The sequence below is a fragment of the Eulemur rufifrons genome, chromosome 10, assembly GCF_041146395.1.
Source record: "Eulemur rufifrons isolate Redbay chromosome 10, OSU_ERuf_1, whole genome shotgun sequence".
Classification (NCBI taxonomy): domain Eukaryota; kingdom Metazoa; phylum Chordata; class Mammalia; order Primates; family Lemuridae; genus Eulemur; species Eulemur rufifrons.
Window position 1 is genome coordinate 336,066 of NC_090992.1, and position 16,275 is coordinate 352,340.

The following is a 16,275-nucleotide window of genomic DNA, read 5'->3' on the forward strand; positions in this document are numbered from 1 at the left end:
ATTGCAAATGCCAGCTGGATGTGCCGGGCCTGAAGCCAGCGAATGACAAAACGATTCTGACTGTGACATTGAAAAAAACAATGGTCCGAGGGTTTCAGGACCTCGAGGTCTCAACTGCGACCGACAGACACCTCGTCCCCCGCCAGCTCGGCACCCCGCTTCCTCCTGAGGGCGCGGCCGCGGCCCACACCGCGCGCAGACGCCGCCCCTCCGCGGCCGGGCGGGCGCGAGCCGCAGCCGCCTGCGGGCCGGGCTGGGAAGAGGCTCCCGCGCGCTCCCGCGCAGGCTCGGTGGCCATATTCCGCGCGCGCTCCCGCGCAGGCTCCACCCCCTGCTGTGGGCGGTCGGTTCCCCACAGCAGCGGCCGCCCAACCGCGCGGCTCCAAGGTGGGGGTGGCGCGCCCGCCGGCCGGCCCATCCCGAGGCGGGGCCTGGCTGGGGCGGGGCCTGGCCAGGGAGGCCCCGGGGGCGGGGCCAGCGTGGTGGCCGCGGCGGTTGCGCGAGGAGGCCCCGCCCTCCCGCCGCTCCCGGAGCGCGCGACGACGCCGCTGGCTGCGCCCGCGCACGAGTCTGGGCGGGGCGGAGGGAGCCAGGAAGCGGCGAGCGCGCTGGGAGCGCAGCTGCGGGCGTGGGGGCGGCAGGAGCCGCGGAGCCGGCCCGAGAGCGGTGCTGCCCGAGCGGGCGGCCGAGACAAAGGCGACGGTGAGTGCAGCGCCGGCCCCCGCGCCTCGCCCTCTCGGGCCCTTGGGCGGCGGCCTGAAGCCCCGAACCCCGGTCCCCGAGGGCTCCGCGGTGAGTGCGGCCCGGCCCTGCCAGCCGCGCGCTGTGGGCTGCGGGCTGAGCCTGCGGCTCCGTTTCCAGGTTCCGGCGAGGTCCCTTCCCCGAGGACCCGCCCTTCGGGTTTCGTCCCTTCCCTCTGAGGAAGGGACCCGAGCTCAGCTGGGAATTCAGGCAGGGGGCGACCGAGGCGCCCACCGCCCGCCGCGGTAAAGCGGAAACGCAGACCCCTCCCCCCACTTGGCGGGTCTGGGGGTCGCCAGGGTGGCGCGAGGGGCGGGCGGGGACAGCCCGGGGCCTCCAGGTGAGGGTTGGCGGGACGGGGACCCGGCTCCGGAGCCCCGACTGTCGCCCGAGGCTCCCGGCGCGTCCCGCCCGCGGTCCCGCAGCGGAGCTCGCTGGGCTGGAGCGGAAGTCCCCGCGACCTCGTCGGAGGAGGAGCGCGGGCGACTCTCACAGGTGGTTTCACCGGCTGTGGCTGCTGGTTGTGATTTTGGGTCCCGGGTGTGGTCGGCAGCGGCTCGCTGATGCGGCTTTAACGGCTGAAAAAGCGCCCCAATCCACTGACTTAATGTGTGCAAGAAACGGTGTTGAGATTCCTTATTACCTTGCCATTCTTTTAAATGATAAGGCTTCGTAGAGGAATTCGGTGGTGGTGTGCAGTTTGCAAACGCAAACGTTAAAGGGCTTGGAATACAGTAGATGCTCATTAAAATATTTGTTGAACGAATGAATCTGGAAGCATCAGACAAAGCTGGTCTCACATCTAGTAAAATTTAGGCACATACCCTTTTGACTAAGATTAAGGAAAAAATGTTGGCAAAAAACATGTAGTTTTGTTTATATGCTTGTTTTCGATTTTTACCCAATATATGCATACTTTGGAACAATCAGTTGTTACTCTCAGTACTACTAACATAGAAAATAAGTTTGAAATGTGAATTTTTTATTTTGAGAAAAGTTGGTATACATTATCTATTTCTTAAAAACAGGCTTTATTTCTCATTTTCTTTAAAAATAATGGAGAACATAAAGAGTCGCTGGGATTGTATTTTGAGACCCAGCTTTATTTTTCATTGTGAATAAAGTTGTTTATGTGCTTTTGAGGGACTGCTGTGGTCTTGAGTGTCTTTTCCAACAAGGGAGAACTGTAAATTGAAGGAGGAAAAAAAACTAATGTTGCACTAATACAATTAAACGTTACCATTTACTCAACAGATATTCATTAAACATCTATTATGTGCTGAGATCTGTGTTGAGTGGTGTTTCTGGGGACGAACAAAACTCACAATAATCCTTTTTTAAAACGAGCATAAAGTTCGTTCTTATAATCGATGTTGCAAGTGGAGACTGTCTTCAACCCCTAGTGCCTGCTTTAGGTTGGGAAAGGTGGCAGGTGAACTGCAGGAACTGTAAATTCATAACAGTCTATTTAAAAGTTAATAAGTAACTTAAGAGGGCTAAGATTATTGGGTTCCACTTTCATATTGTCAGTTTAGTGAAATCTATCTACATTTTAAAAAGAAGGGAGGAAGAGATTTAACAAACTGGTGTTTTCATTATCTCTCTCTTACAAGAAGATTTTAGTACAGTGTATTTATTGAAAGGTCATGGACTTCTGGTTCTGTGTTCTGTAAATAATCTTTGCAACAGCAATATTTTCTATTTTTAAAAATCACTGATGATAAACATTGGATTCCTTTTCCATAAGAAACGTTTTTAAGTAAAGCATCATTTCAGGAATTTTATTTTGTCCTTTTCTTTACTATTTACAAACAAATACAGTATTAACTTGATAGTGCTGAAATTGGAAGGATTGTTAGTAATAATTTGTGGTTCCATATATGGACTTTACCTGTAGTTTTACAACTGATAAAACTGCTTATTAAAAAGAGGATGAAATTTTTGGTATAGCATTTATTCTAAGGTTGCATTGCCTATTTTTATCTTATTTATATATGTTTAAAAACAGTATTTGGCCTCTTCAGAAGTCTGAGTTAATGTACTCCAAAGCCAATCTTTTTTTTTTTTTGAGACAGAGTCTCACTTTGTTGCCCAGGCTAGAGTGAGTGCCGTGGCGTCAGCCTAGCTCACAGCACCCTCAAACTCCTGAGCTCAAGCGATCCTCCTGCCTCAGCCTCCCGAGTAGCTGGGACTACAGGCATGCGCCACTATGCCCGCTAATTTTTCTATATATATATTTTTAGTTGTCCATATAATTTTTTTCTATTTTTAGTAGAGACGGGGTCTCGCTCTTGCTCAGGCTGGTCTCAAACTCCTGACCTTGAGCGATCCACCCGCCTCGGCCTCCCAGAGTGCTAGGATTACAGGCGTGAGCCACCGCGCCCGGCCTCAAAGCCAATCTTGATCTTTACAAAATAATGTAGATTACTAATTTTTTTGCAGTTAGCTTTTGAATTTTGGTGGATCCTTTTGACTTGTCAATGCTTATAATAGTTTATACATTGTTGAAAATAATGTATACATTCAAATAGAACTTTGAGATTTTAGACTTACTGGCTATTAGCTTTTTATGATTGTTGTTCCTAGGAATAATAAGGGAAGGAATTCCTCAAATTTTAGTGGTAGAGAGTTGTGATAGTTTTTCTTTAAATGTGTATTTCTTGGAGGAAGAAATGTGTATTTCTTGACAATTTACCACTATCACGCCGGGTGCGGTGGCTCACGCCTGTATTCCTAGCACTCTGGGAGGCCGAGGCGGGAGGATCGCTCGAGGTCAGGAGTTCGAGACCAGCCGGAGCAAGAGTGAGACCCCCATCTCTACTAAAAGTAGAAAGAAATTTTCTGGCCAACTAAAATATATATAGAAAAAATTAGCCGGGCATGGTGGCACATGCCTGTAGTCCCAGCTACTCTGGAGGCTGAGGCAGGAGGATCACTTAAGTCCAGGAGTTTGAGGTTGCTGTGAGCTAGACTGTCGCCACGGCACTCATTCTAGCCCGGGCAACAAAGCGAGACTCTGTCTCAAAACGAAACAAAACAAACAAAAAAAACCAATTTACCACTATCAGTCTGGTGTTCATATGAAATCTAACAGTCATGATAAAGAGCAATGTAAGCAGGCCGTGATATGTTAAATAAAAAGTGCCTGGCATTTTTTTTTGGATAAGCACATCATCAGAATTCTTGACAATCAACAGCATTGAGACATGTTAAAATAATTTTTCCAAGAAATCAGGATTCATAATGAATATTTTTTGTACTTTAGAAAACACTGTAAATATTTTTAAAATATTATTCCTGTATTAGAGTAGTTCATAATGTTTTGAGGCTGAGGAAATGCCAGGATTATCCTATTTTGTAATTGTTGGAATATTTGAAATGTTGGTGTTTTCTTCATCGAGGTAGATGTGTCTGCTGTGGGGGGTGGTTCATTTTTTTGTAAGGCCCTTCAGAGTGATCTAGAAGGAATTTCTTTTCTCTCAGATGCAATTAATCAAGTGATGAAGAATGATGCTAACGAGGCATTTGCAGCTGTGCCCATGTTTGCTTGTGTAGATTGTGAGAGTTTATTAATTAGCATTTGTAGAAAACATTTTTGAATTTTAAAATTTTTATTTAAATGCTATAGAACACATTTCTCACATTCATTGTCCAGTATAGGTTGCTATTATGTTTTTAATTCCCAGTCGTCTTTTTAAAAAACGTTGAAATGTTTAAGTTTCTCATCTGCTTTAGGATGAATCTGGGATTTTTTTAAGGTTTTATAAGATTTTTCACTCACAATGAAACATGCCTATTGGTTTTGATTTATTGTAGTGGTTTTTTTTTTTTGTTTTTTTTGTTTTTTTAATTTTAGAGACAGGGTCTCACTCTGTCACCCATGCTGGAGTGCGGTGGCCATGACTGTCACTCACTGCGACCTCAGACACCTGGGCTCAAGCAGTGCTCCCACCTCAGCCTCCCGAGTAGCTGGGATAATAAGCTTGCACTGCCATGCCCGGCTAATTTTCAAATTTTTGGTAGAGACAAGGTGTTGCTATGTTGCCGAGGCTGGTCTGGAACTCCTGGCCTCTGCGTCCCAAACTGCTGGGATTACAGGTACTGGCCACCCCACCTGGCCTGTTTTAGTGTTTTTTTAATCTCAGTTTTTATGAAACAAATATTTTAACATTTTATTGAATGTTAAATGTTAGTAATGTGTCAGAATGGGCGGCATTGTAGGTTCCCTGTGTATTCTTGAGAGGAACTGAGTAAAACATGTGCTTATCCTTAATGCTTGCTTGCTAGTTAGGTGATAGCATTTTTTCTGATTTTTTTTCATACTTCCTGGAAAAACTTGGAATTTAGCATATTAAGTATTGACTTGCTGCCTCAGTTCAAAGCTTAAGTATGCTTGAATCTTTCTGTAATACTACCAAATTATGAATGGAATAGAATTTCGTTGAGACTGCTCTGTGACTGCATCCAAATGGGGTTTCTGAATTGAAATGCCAAAAAGACTTGGTCATAAATTGTCTTTATTGTCTTTATCTTGACACTATAAAATACCTGTAAATGTATTTCAGTCAAAATTATGGTAACACATACTCACTCCTTTTCCTAGAATGCATTAGATGAGTCCACATTAAATAGAGGTGACTTTGAAAATGACTAAATGGTGAGCCCTGATATTTCTGTTTTGTTGCTTGCCCACTTAGAAACTCATGCTAAGATGTCTTATGACATCTTCCATGATCAAATTTTGTACTCGTACTCAAACATAAAATGACTTTTGTTTTATTTGACTTAATAATTTGCTTTCATTTTTTGCTTAGTAAAGCAAAAATGAATTTTTATTACATGTAGCATTGTGTATATTTTATACCTTACATGTAGTGGGAATTTATGTTTATCTGTGGAACTGGTATGTTCAGTGGATGGGACTTGGTAAGGTTAAGCAGAAAACAGTTTTCACTGTGCCTTGAGACCCTCCATAGATTCAGTCTCTACCTCTGGATGAGCTCTTAGTAAGATCAGATAGCTTTTCCAGTAACTTTCAGGTAATAAAAACTCTTGTGGTCACTTGTCATTCATAATCTTATTTTAGTCATAAGGAGGTGCAGTTCAGTATAATCAGTGTTGAGACGCTCACACAATTCTGAACTCTTCTTTGGTTCCCACTGTTTCAGACCTAGAAGCCTGCTTTGGAGGAAGATTCCTACTTGATTTCTCTTGTTACTTTGCCAGATTCTCTTCAGTATGACGTCCTCGCCTGCTCAGGGTCCAGCTCAGTGCGGAAAAAGGATTGAGGGGAAAGGTATGGTTTATTTTAGCTGATCTGATTGCGATCTGGCATTTTTGCCTCCTGGCTTGGACAGGTTGTTCAAAGCTGACTCCCTAGGACTGCTGGAAATAGTTTTCTGGAGAATTCTATGTCTGGGACCCCCAGCTATAATTCCTGTGATATAATTCTCTATCTTTAATTTCGCTTCCCAGCTTTCCTCATCTGCGGGCCCACTTTGCCCAGGGTGACGTTCTGCTTTAGTGTTTAAGGTGGTTCTATAACATTTTAACCAGAACTGCCCATACTTTACTAAGGATGTTTGATTTGGCATAATTCCACTGGGGCCTCCGCATCCTCTATTTCCAACTTCTGTCAAATACAGTAGACCCTCTGTGCCTGTGGGTTCCACATGTGAGGATTCAACCAACTGTGGATCAAAAATACTAAACCCTGTCTCTAAAAAAAATACAAATTTAAAAACTACAGTATTACAGCTACTTACATGGCATTTACATATAAGTAATCTAGAGATGCTTTAAAGTCTATGGATATGTATAGGTTATATGCAAACACCTACCCATTTTATATACGGTACTTGAGCATCTGGGGATTTTGGTATGGTGGGGTTCCATGAACCAAACCCCCGTGGGACAACTGTAACCCCCCTTGACAGCACTTCTGTCTGTTTGGGACCTGCAGTCCATTGCTTCTGCCACCTCTGTACTGTCCCCCTTCCTGCACATCCTTACTTGAGTATTTTCCCTGCCTTGAATCCATGGTCCACTATTATAATCTCTCCCTTTCATGCGCCCTCAGTTCCATGTAGGGCGCTCCTCCATTGCACTCCCCTGGCCAGCCCTCCACCCCACACCGTTTACATGCAGTTCTCCGTCCGGTTCAGCCTGCACCTGGGCAGTAGACCGTGCTCTGAGGAAAACACAGCCATGCTGACCCGGGTCTCCCGTTCAGTGCCTGAACGCTGACCTCAGGAAGGCCCTTTGTGTTGCTGACAGTGGTGTAATCCCGGGACATTTCCCTGGTTGAATCACTTTAGCATTCCCCTAAAGGACTATTTTACACCTCTCTCCTCAAACCTCTACCCTTTTCTCCATTTTCATCTGATAACGTGTTTCCCGTGTGTGAAAAATGAAAGGGATCAGAAAGCATTTCCATGTCCCTCAGGCCTCTGCCCATGCTCTTTGCATTTCCTGCTGTTCTTCCCCCCGGTCTGCACGGCTGCCCTGGGTTCTCTCCCTTCCTCCTGTCAAGGACACTGCGTTGCTTCCGTGTCCATCCCCTCGTGCATGCCAGTGACATGTGTCAGTGTCCTGTTTTTACCGGATCATTCCTGTCAGCATATAGATATATATGCAGCATATAGATACTGATATCTCCCATCTTTAAAAAACCTTGTTCCACACCACATCTTTTTTTCGTTACTACTCTCCAGAAAAGTTGATATTTGTGGTCTTCAGTACTCCCTCTCTCTCTTGGATCCACTACAGTGAGGGTTTTTTCTCTTCCATTCTACCATAGCAGCTCTTTTTTGAGGTTACTAGTGACCTCTTTGGTGAATTCCAATGTCAGTGAATATAGCAGCAATAACAGCATTTGATGTGGTTGATAAAGTTCTCTTGTTTGAAACCTTCTCTTTGCTTCTGGGATATTACTGTTTATTTTCAGTTTCTTTTGCTGGTTCCTTTTCATCACTCCAACTTCTAAAAAACAAGGCAGTGTTCCAGGGATATATGTTTAGACCTCTTCTGTATTTATATTTAGTCCCTTGTGATCTCATCTCATCTAGCTAGAATTATATATTTCTAACTAAAAATTTTATCTTTAGTCTGAATTTCTTTCCTAATCTCCAGACTTGTATGTTCATCTGCGTACTCAACATTTTCAGCTAGATGTCTAATTTAACTAGACATCTAGATCCCAAATTTAACATGTCACAACTGAACAACTCGTCGCCTCCTTCTTCTCTCCCACCCCCTCCAATAATTGTTTCCATTCCATTCTTCCTCATCTTTTAAATGTCCACTCCCTCTTTCAGTTTCTCTGGCCCCAAACCTCATAGACATCTTGACTCCTTTCCTTCTCATACTCCCACATCTAATCCAAATATTATCATGAAAGTACATTCTTTTTATGTACTTTAAATGCTGCCTTAACTATAAATGGAACCACAATTTGCTGCCACCCCTGTAGGCAACCGTAATCTCTTGTTTGTGTTATTTTCATAGTCACTCGTCTCCCCGCTGCTTCTGCACTTTTCTATCCTCAATGCAGCAACCGGGGTGATCCTTTTTTTTTTTTTTTTTTTTTGAGACAGAGTCTCACTCTGTTGCCCAGGCTAGAGTGAGTGCCGTGGCGTCAGCCTAGCTCACAGCAACCTCAAACTCCTGGGCTCAAGGGATCCTCCTGTCTCAGCCTCCCGAGTAGCTGGGACTACAGGCATGCACCACCATGCCCGGCTAATTTTTTCTATATATATTTTTAGCTGTCCATATAATTTCTTTCTATTTTTAGAGGTGGGGTCTCGCTCTTGCTCAGGCTGGTCTCGAACTCCTGAGCTCAAACGATCCGCCCACCTCGGCCTCCCAGAGAGCTAGGATTACAGGCGTGAGCCACCGCGCCCAGCCCGGGGTGATCCTTTCAACATGAAAGTCTGATTATTTCACTCCTGTGTTCAAACCGTTCCGTGGCTTTCTATATCCTTTAGAGTCAAAGCCAGAATATTTACTGTGCCTATAAGAGCCTCCGTTGATCTGTGCCTCCTGCCTCTCCGGTTTTGTGTCCTACACAATCAGGTTTCTCCTTGGCTTCCTCTACTCTGGCCCCCAGGCATCCTCCAGGTTTCTTGAACCTGCCTAGGGCAGTCTTGCTTTCGTGCCCTCAGGGATAGAGCATTGTTTTATTCACTGCAGAGTCCCCAGGATGGTGGCTGGCTCATGATGGGCACTCACAGTTCCTGAATGAAGGGCTGCTTGTCTTGTTACTCCTGATTCTGGTTACAGCCTATATGCATGTTTCTATAACAAAAGTATTTGAACTTCACCTAAAACCGTATAGTCCTGTAAGAATTAAGTAGAAACAAATTTAGATAGAAGAATATAAAGTGTATGGGAAGTGAAAATACACAGTGAAATGGTAAGGGACAGAGGAGGTAGGAAAGGAATGAAGAGAGCTAAGGCAAATGAAATAAAGAAGAGGAAAACCTGGTTTGGAAATAGGGTGACAACATGTAAAAAATTTATTCTGGGCTTGTCCCATATTTCTTTTCAGTTACATTTCTCGAGTTCTGAGTGTTGGTGATTTTCATGGACTAGACACTATATTATACCCTTCTTTTTATCAGGGATGTAGGCTCAGGTGAGATCAGGAGCCAAAACTTCATTGTTCTTCTGTGTTTTGCTCAACTCTTTTTGTTAAAGAAAAGGAGAAATTACTGAGAAAGCCTAATGGTATTCTTAGCAGTTTTTATTTTTTTTGTAGAAACCTCCAATAGAAGTCTCATAGTTTTGGGGAGGGATTTTCAGTGTACAAAAATGTATTGGTATGCCTGTCCTCTTGGTACCGTGCCGCCTATTTAGTCCCCCCTTAAAAAAGGAGAGGAATATAAGTACATTTATTGTTTTGCATGGTAAACTAGCAGCTAGCTACAATAATCACAAGTTTATGGAGTAGTATTAAATGCATATACTTATTTGTGCTCTTAAATGAAAAAAAAAAAAAAGAAAAATGCTTGTACAGACTTAAATGCATAGTCTAAAAATGGAGTTTAACTGATATTTAGTTGGGAAATGAGAGTGCAAGGGGAATTAATGATATGCGGATTTTTAGTATTTCATTCTGCTGAGACAAGATTTTTTTCTTTTAACCTTTTTTCCCTGAGCTGTAGGTCTCATTTCCTGTTGGTTGATTAAAAAAAAAAAAAACAAAAAACAAACAAAAAAAAAAACCGAAAAAAATCTTTTAGATAAATTGTTGAAATGAGTAGCTTAGTAGTTCCTGAATGAATAAATAATTTTATGTGCAAGTATAAATTCTCCTTAAACCAGTCTATGCAATTTCCTATTTTTGTGTAATATGCAAAAATTTGTCTTTATTGACTTGTGGGACTTTTATGTGGCCATAATGTGGACTTGGTTTTCATGGCTATAGGGAGTGTGGGTGTGTATGTGTGTGTATATTTCTTTACAGTTTTTGTGAAATGAACATGTAATTTAGACTGATATGCTGATATTTTAGCTCCTAAGCACTAATTTGAACAAAAATCAGATTTGGTATTATATATTTTTTTTCACGTTAAAATAAACATGACCTTTATAATTCTTAAAAAGTCTTTTTACATACCAAATAAAATGAATAAAATGATGTTGGATAATACACTAGAAGTGTTTGCCTATGGTTTTGAAATAATCCTAGCCTGAACAACATAGTGAATCTATTTTATTAGACTAATTAGGTCATCTTCATTAGAATTCCACATTGACGTACTTGGATTCATATGTTAGCATTTCACGTATGAAGTAACCATCTTGGGTTAATAAGATCCTTATTTCTGAGCTGGTGTGTAGTCCTACCACTAAGTTTAGTTCAGCTATAGTCATGGGTTTTTTTTTGTTTGTTTGTTTGTTTGTTTTTCTTGAGAGAGAGACATGGTTTTGCTCTGTTGCCCAGGCTGGGGTGTAGTGGTGTGATCATAACTCCTGGGATTGCTGTGGCTAGCTGCTAGTTTGCCGTGCAAAACAATAAACGTACTTATACTCCTCTCCTTTTTTAAGAGGTGACTAAATAGGCGGCACAGTACCAAGAGGACAGGCATTCCAATACATTTTTGTACACTGAAAATCCCTCCCTAAAACTAGGAGACTTCTATTGGAGGTTTTTACATTGGCAGTCTCCTGCCATTGCTTCTTGAGTAGCTGGGACTACAGGCGTGTACCACCATGCCCAGCTGAGCAGAATTTTTTTTTTTTTTTTTTTTAGAGATGGGGTCTTGCTGTGTTGCCCAGGCTGGTCTTGAATTCCTGGGCTCAGGAGATCTTCCTGCCTCTGACGACCTCTCAGACAATCTCACCTTTGCTCATTAGACTCTATCCAAGTTAGTCTGTTCACTTTTTCAAACATGCCATGCTTGGTCTTGCCTTAGGACTTTTCCACTAGTCGTTTCCTTTGTCTGAATGGTCTTTCCCAGATCTTCTTGAGCCTGGCCCCTTAACTTTAAGGTCTCAGCTTAAATATCACCTAACTCACCACGCAGTTTAAAATAGCTTCCCCATTACTGTTTTAATTTCTTCATGGCATTTCTCAGTCCTTGAAATTATGTATTTTTATATATATTTCTTATGAGAGCAGGGACCTCCTTTGCTTGTTCCCTGCTGTCCACAGTGCCCAGAACGCTACCTGGCACCAAACAGGTGTGCAGTAAAGTGTTGAATGGATGAAACCAGGTACCGGTCTCATCTGCTCTTTGTTATGAATGATTTCAGTGTACTAGTATTTTAAACTGTCAACAGCATATTTCTTCTAACCTAGGGAAGACAGAACCTGGATCAATCAGACAAAAGCCTGGCTTTAGAACAGGGTGAGACAGTTTGGGACCTGCTCTGATCCTCAGCGTGTTCCGTGGAGCCAGTGGTGTGCTGGAGTTGGGGAGGTGCCTGCGCCTCTCACTCTGACTCCGCTCTTGGTGCCATTGTCTGGCAGCTTGAAACTGGCCGTGGTGGGACAGTTCCAACATGGGAATGGGCAAAAGCTACAAATCAGGGCTCTTTTTTTTTTTTTCTTTTTTTTTTTTGAGACAGAGTCTCACTCTGTTGCCCAGGCTAGAGTGAGTGCCGTGGCGTCAGCCTAGCTCACAGCAACCTCAAACTCCTGAGCTCAAAGGATCCTCCTGTCTCAGCCTCCCGAGTAGCTGGGACTACAGGCATGTGCCACCATGCCCGGCTAACTTTTTCTATATATATATATTTTTTAGCTGTCCATATAATTTCTTTCTATTTTTAGTAGAGATGGGGTCTCGCTCTTGCTCAGGCTGGTCTCGAACTCCTGAGCTCAAACGATCTGCCCACCTCGGCCTCCCAGAGTGCTAGGATTACAGGCGTGAGCCACCACGCCCGGCCAGGGCTCTTTTTTTCAAAAGAGGTTTTGGTTCAATATTTATTAGGAGACCACTGGGTGGGCCCATGTGAAATTGCTGGTGTTTGCTCAAATATTGGCAATTTCTTATGTTTTAACCTAGTAGAGTTACCTGTTTTGGTTTAAAGATAATTTCTTCGTAGGAGTTACTAAAATTACCTCAGTGCTTTACTTTCTTTTTCAAAATTATGTTCTCTTCACATCTGATGATTACTTTGAGATTCACCTAATGCATATAATTAGCTATGTATATGTTTGTATGTTAATTATTTAACTGTATATCTAATAGTTTAGCTTATTCCAAAGCAGGCACAAAAGATCTTCAGATTCCTCTGAGAGTGTTCTTGGTTTCGCTACTGAGCAGTAAAAAAGCCTTTTGAAAGGTGTACCTTTTCTCGTCCAGAAAGCAGATCTGATTCAGGTAGTGATATAGCATTATCTAGCCTTTTTTCCCCCAGAATGATTTACATAAATATGTCCGAGTTCAGTTCTTTGGGTTTTTTTTTTTTTTTCTGGCTTTTTTCTTCGTTTGCCCATTATTACTCTTGAAGTGATTACATTTTGTGATCATTTACTTCTGCTACTCCGTGATTTCTTCTATAAATAAATGTAACTAAATCAATGAAATGATTTTCTCTTGTTTCTCGAGTTTTTTCCTGTTATCTTTCCTATGGTTACCTGGACATTCCAGCCCATTTCCAACCCTCCCCCCAGCTCTCCAGTAAAGAGACATGAAATTACAGGCATCGTTTTCTTATTTGAGGAAGTTTATTGTTTAAAAATTGAACTTTGTTGACTCAGGGGAATTTATTGGTATTTCTTGAGCAACATTTGCTTTATGTTAATTCTGAATAAATGTATTTGAACTGATGGTATTGAATTATTATAAAATATGACACCTGCATTTCCTATCCTTTAACTCAAATTGTTCTCTCTCTTATGTACATGTGAAAAAAAAAGTGTTTAATGTAGAGCATCAGAAAGTACATGTAAGCTAAAGAAGAAACCTTTACTCCTACCACCGCAGGATAACCAACCACTGGTAGTATTTTGATGAATGTCCTTCCAGATAAATCAGTGAATATATGCTTTTTCACAAAAGTAAGATCTTATTATACATAGTATTCTATAACATTTTACCTTAGCAAATATTATGATCCTATAAGCATTGCTTTTTATTACTTCAGTTTGAAAGGGTCTTATTGGAAAGTGAAAATTTTGTTTGACAAGGGCAAAGCTGTCAGCAAAGTTGTGATTAAAAACAATGGTGTTTATGGAGAGCAGAATGTGGCAGAGTCAACTGGAGACAAGAATTACTTAAGCAGTAATTTTTTTCTCAAGAGCTCTCTCACCATTGTACAATAGGCTGATTGTTTTATACTAGCTAACTAAAACTGTTCCTGACTCTATGTAAAGTAGAATTATTTTAAATAGCCCTGTGGTGAAATATGGGCCTGTAAATACGTTCATATTTTTTAGACTGCCCAAGTCCTACTGATGTCTTAATATTAAAATACTTCTAGAAGAAAAATGTTTTTTGACAGCCTTCATCTATGTGTAGTATGACAGTTTTATTAGATATTGCTGCCCTTGTTATGTGTCAGAGTGAGGGAGTTCTTAGAAAAAGAAAATTTAGCATGTAAGAATTCTTACGTTAATGTTTGATTTGACTTTTGTTTTATGACTGTGAAAATTCTTGTGGAAGAATTGCTGAGATGTATTGGTGTATTGCATCCTTGGAAATTACCAGCCCCAATCTTGTCAAGTAATTGTCTGGGTCTTAAGGTAGCAATTTTTTTTTTGAGACAGGTCTTAGTTGCTGGGGCTAGAGTGCTGGTGGAGTCGTCATATCTCACTGCAACCTCCTCCTCCTCGGCTCAAGCGATCCTCCTGCCTCAGCCTCCCGAGTAGCTGGGACGACAGGCATGCGCCACCATGCCCGGCTAATTTTTTCTGTTTGTGGTAGAGACGGGGTCTCACTCTTGCTCAAGCTGGTCTTGAACTCCTGAGCTGAAGGCATCCTCCTCCTTCGGCCTCCCAGAGTGCTAGGATTACGGGCGCCAGCCACTGTGCTGGGCCTTAAAGTAGCAATTTTTAAAGCCAATCAAAGATCCTTTAAGGGTTTTATAATTTAAATGTTTTTTCCTTTGCCACAGGAAAGGTACCTGTTACCTAGGGTAGAGTAGGCTGTTGCTGTTTTGCCTTGTTTTTAGCTGTGTCCTTTCCTGTGTTGTATTACTGCTTGCTCGCAAGCTCTTGTAGTCTTTTTCTGTTCAGTGGCCATTTCTCTTAGCCCACAATGCCACATCCTGGACGGTGCGTGTGTTGCGGAAAGCACTTCTCACAGGGTAAAGAAGAATAAAAAGCAGTGTAGTCACCTTGGACTTTTTTACTGAGAAATGATGTATTTCTTGTTTAGAGACTGGCAGTGTAGTCACTAAAAAAGGTTTTTCATCCACATTCTATGTTTGTGAATGGACATGCAGGTGTCTCTGTTTGTTGGAAGGTAAAGTGAATCTTGAGATAAATTCAAGAAAAGTGTTTAGAATTATTCCATACATTTTGCTGTTTTAAAAAAATGTTATTTTTTTTAAAAGTTTTATTCCACAGTGAGTTTTTAGCCTCCTCTTTTTACATTTATTTTGTTTTTGTAAACTGTTCTAAAGAAGCTTAGAAACTAGTCACACAGTAAGTGGCAGAACTCACGTTTGAAGTCCTTTCTGAGTTTTCAGAGTCAGTAAGCTTGGGAAGCCCTGTAAAGTGGCAGAAAGAATATGGACTTTGGAGGTAGACACACCTCAGTTTGATCCCTAACTCTGGCACATATTTGCTGCATGGCAAGTTCCTACCCTGGGTGATTTTTATTTTCCTTTTCATTTAAGTGAGGGTAATAGGCTTACTAAGATTAAATGAAGTAATACACGTAAAGCACTTGGCTTGTACAAGATGCTAATAAATGTTTCATTTCCTTTCTGCTACACCTTATGGTTTTAAAATATCTTGGGAGCCACTTGGACATTTCACTTGAAAGTGAATTGCAGTCGGGAAACTGGAAATAGACGTAACCCAGGTGGACTCGTATTGTAGTGACCTTCTTAATTTCCCTGTCTGAGAAGCAGAGTGGTTCTTTTTTTTTTTTTTTTTTTTTTGAGACAGAGTCTCACTCTGTTGCCCAGGCTAGAGTGAGTGCCGTGGCGTCAGCTTAGCTCACAGCAACCTCAAACTCCTGAGCTCAAGCCATCCTCCTGTCTCAGCCTCCCGAGTAGCTGGGACTACAGGCATGCGCCACCATGCCCAGCTAATTTTTTCTATATATATTTTAGTTGTCCAGATAATTTCTTTCTATTTTTAGTAGAGACGGGGTCTCACTCTTGCTCAGGCTGGTCTCGAACTCCTGACCTTGAGCGATCCACCCGCCTCGGCCTCCCAGAGTGCTAGGATTACAGGCGTGAGCCACCGCGCCCGGCCTCAGAGTGGTTCTTATAACTGTTCAAAATATTTGACTTCAAGGCAGGTTTTATTGTTAAAAGCTGAAATGGAACCCAGTTGGGATGAGTTAATTATTGCTGACCAAAATGTCAAGAAAGTAACTATTTCTACATTTCCTGAGACATTGAAGCATTTGTGCTGTATGCATAAAGATGGTAAATTTTAAAGGCTAAGAACTGACCCTTTGGAAAGAAATATATGATGAAAATAGGAGGGAAAAATGTTCAACCAATAATAAAAACTTTTTTTATCAGATTTAAGAGATGCTGATTCAGACATGCGCACAGTGACACAGGTGCTGAATGCAGTGCTGGAGGGAGTACAATCTGTGGAACCTGTTTCAGAAGCACTTTGGCACATGTCACAGAGCGGAACTCAGTACTTCCGAGAGTACATCCTAAGGAAATAAGGATGTAGTTCTTCCTTGAAGGTTTCTTCGATTTTTCTGTTTTGCGGGAGTGAGGGGAGAAATTATTTTTTTTTATTGTAACAGCCTTATTGAGATTATTCATATAACATAAACACCTTTTTAAAGTACATACGTCAGTGTTATACAGCCCTTGCCACTATCTAATTTGACAATATTTTCATCACCGCCCCCCCCAAAAAAAAAAAAAATTAGCAGTCATTCCCCGTTC

At 42.1% G+C, this 16,275-nt stretch overlaps 1 protein-coding gene across 5 annotated transcripts in view; it reads left to right on the forward strand.

Moving 5' to 3' along the window:
* Positions 1-549: 549 nt before the first annotated feature.
* Positions 550-16,275, forward strand: part of CDC42SE2 (CDC42 small effector 2) — a 72,899-nt gene continuing 57,173 nt past the window's right edge. For 2 of the 5 annotated variants that reach the window (XM_069484015.1, XM_069484018.1), the window contains exon 1: positions 550-702. The gene's annotated coding sequence lies outside the window, so the exon portion shown is untranslated. Of the gene's footprint in view, positions 703-5,843; positions 6,038-16,275 lie in introns of those variants that run through there. The other 3 variants (XM_069484022.1, XM_069484016.1, XM_069484020.1) reach the window with 3 other exon arrangements.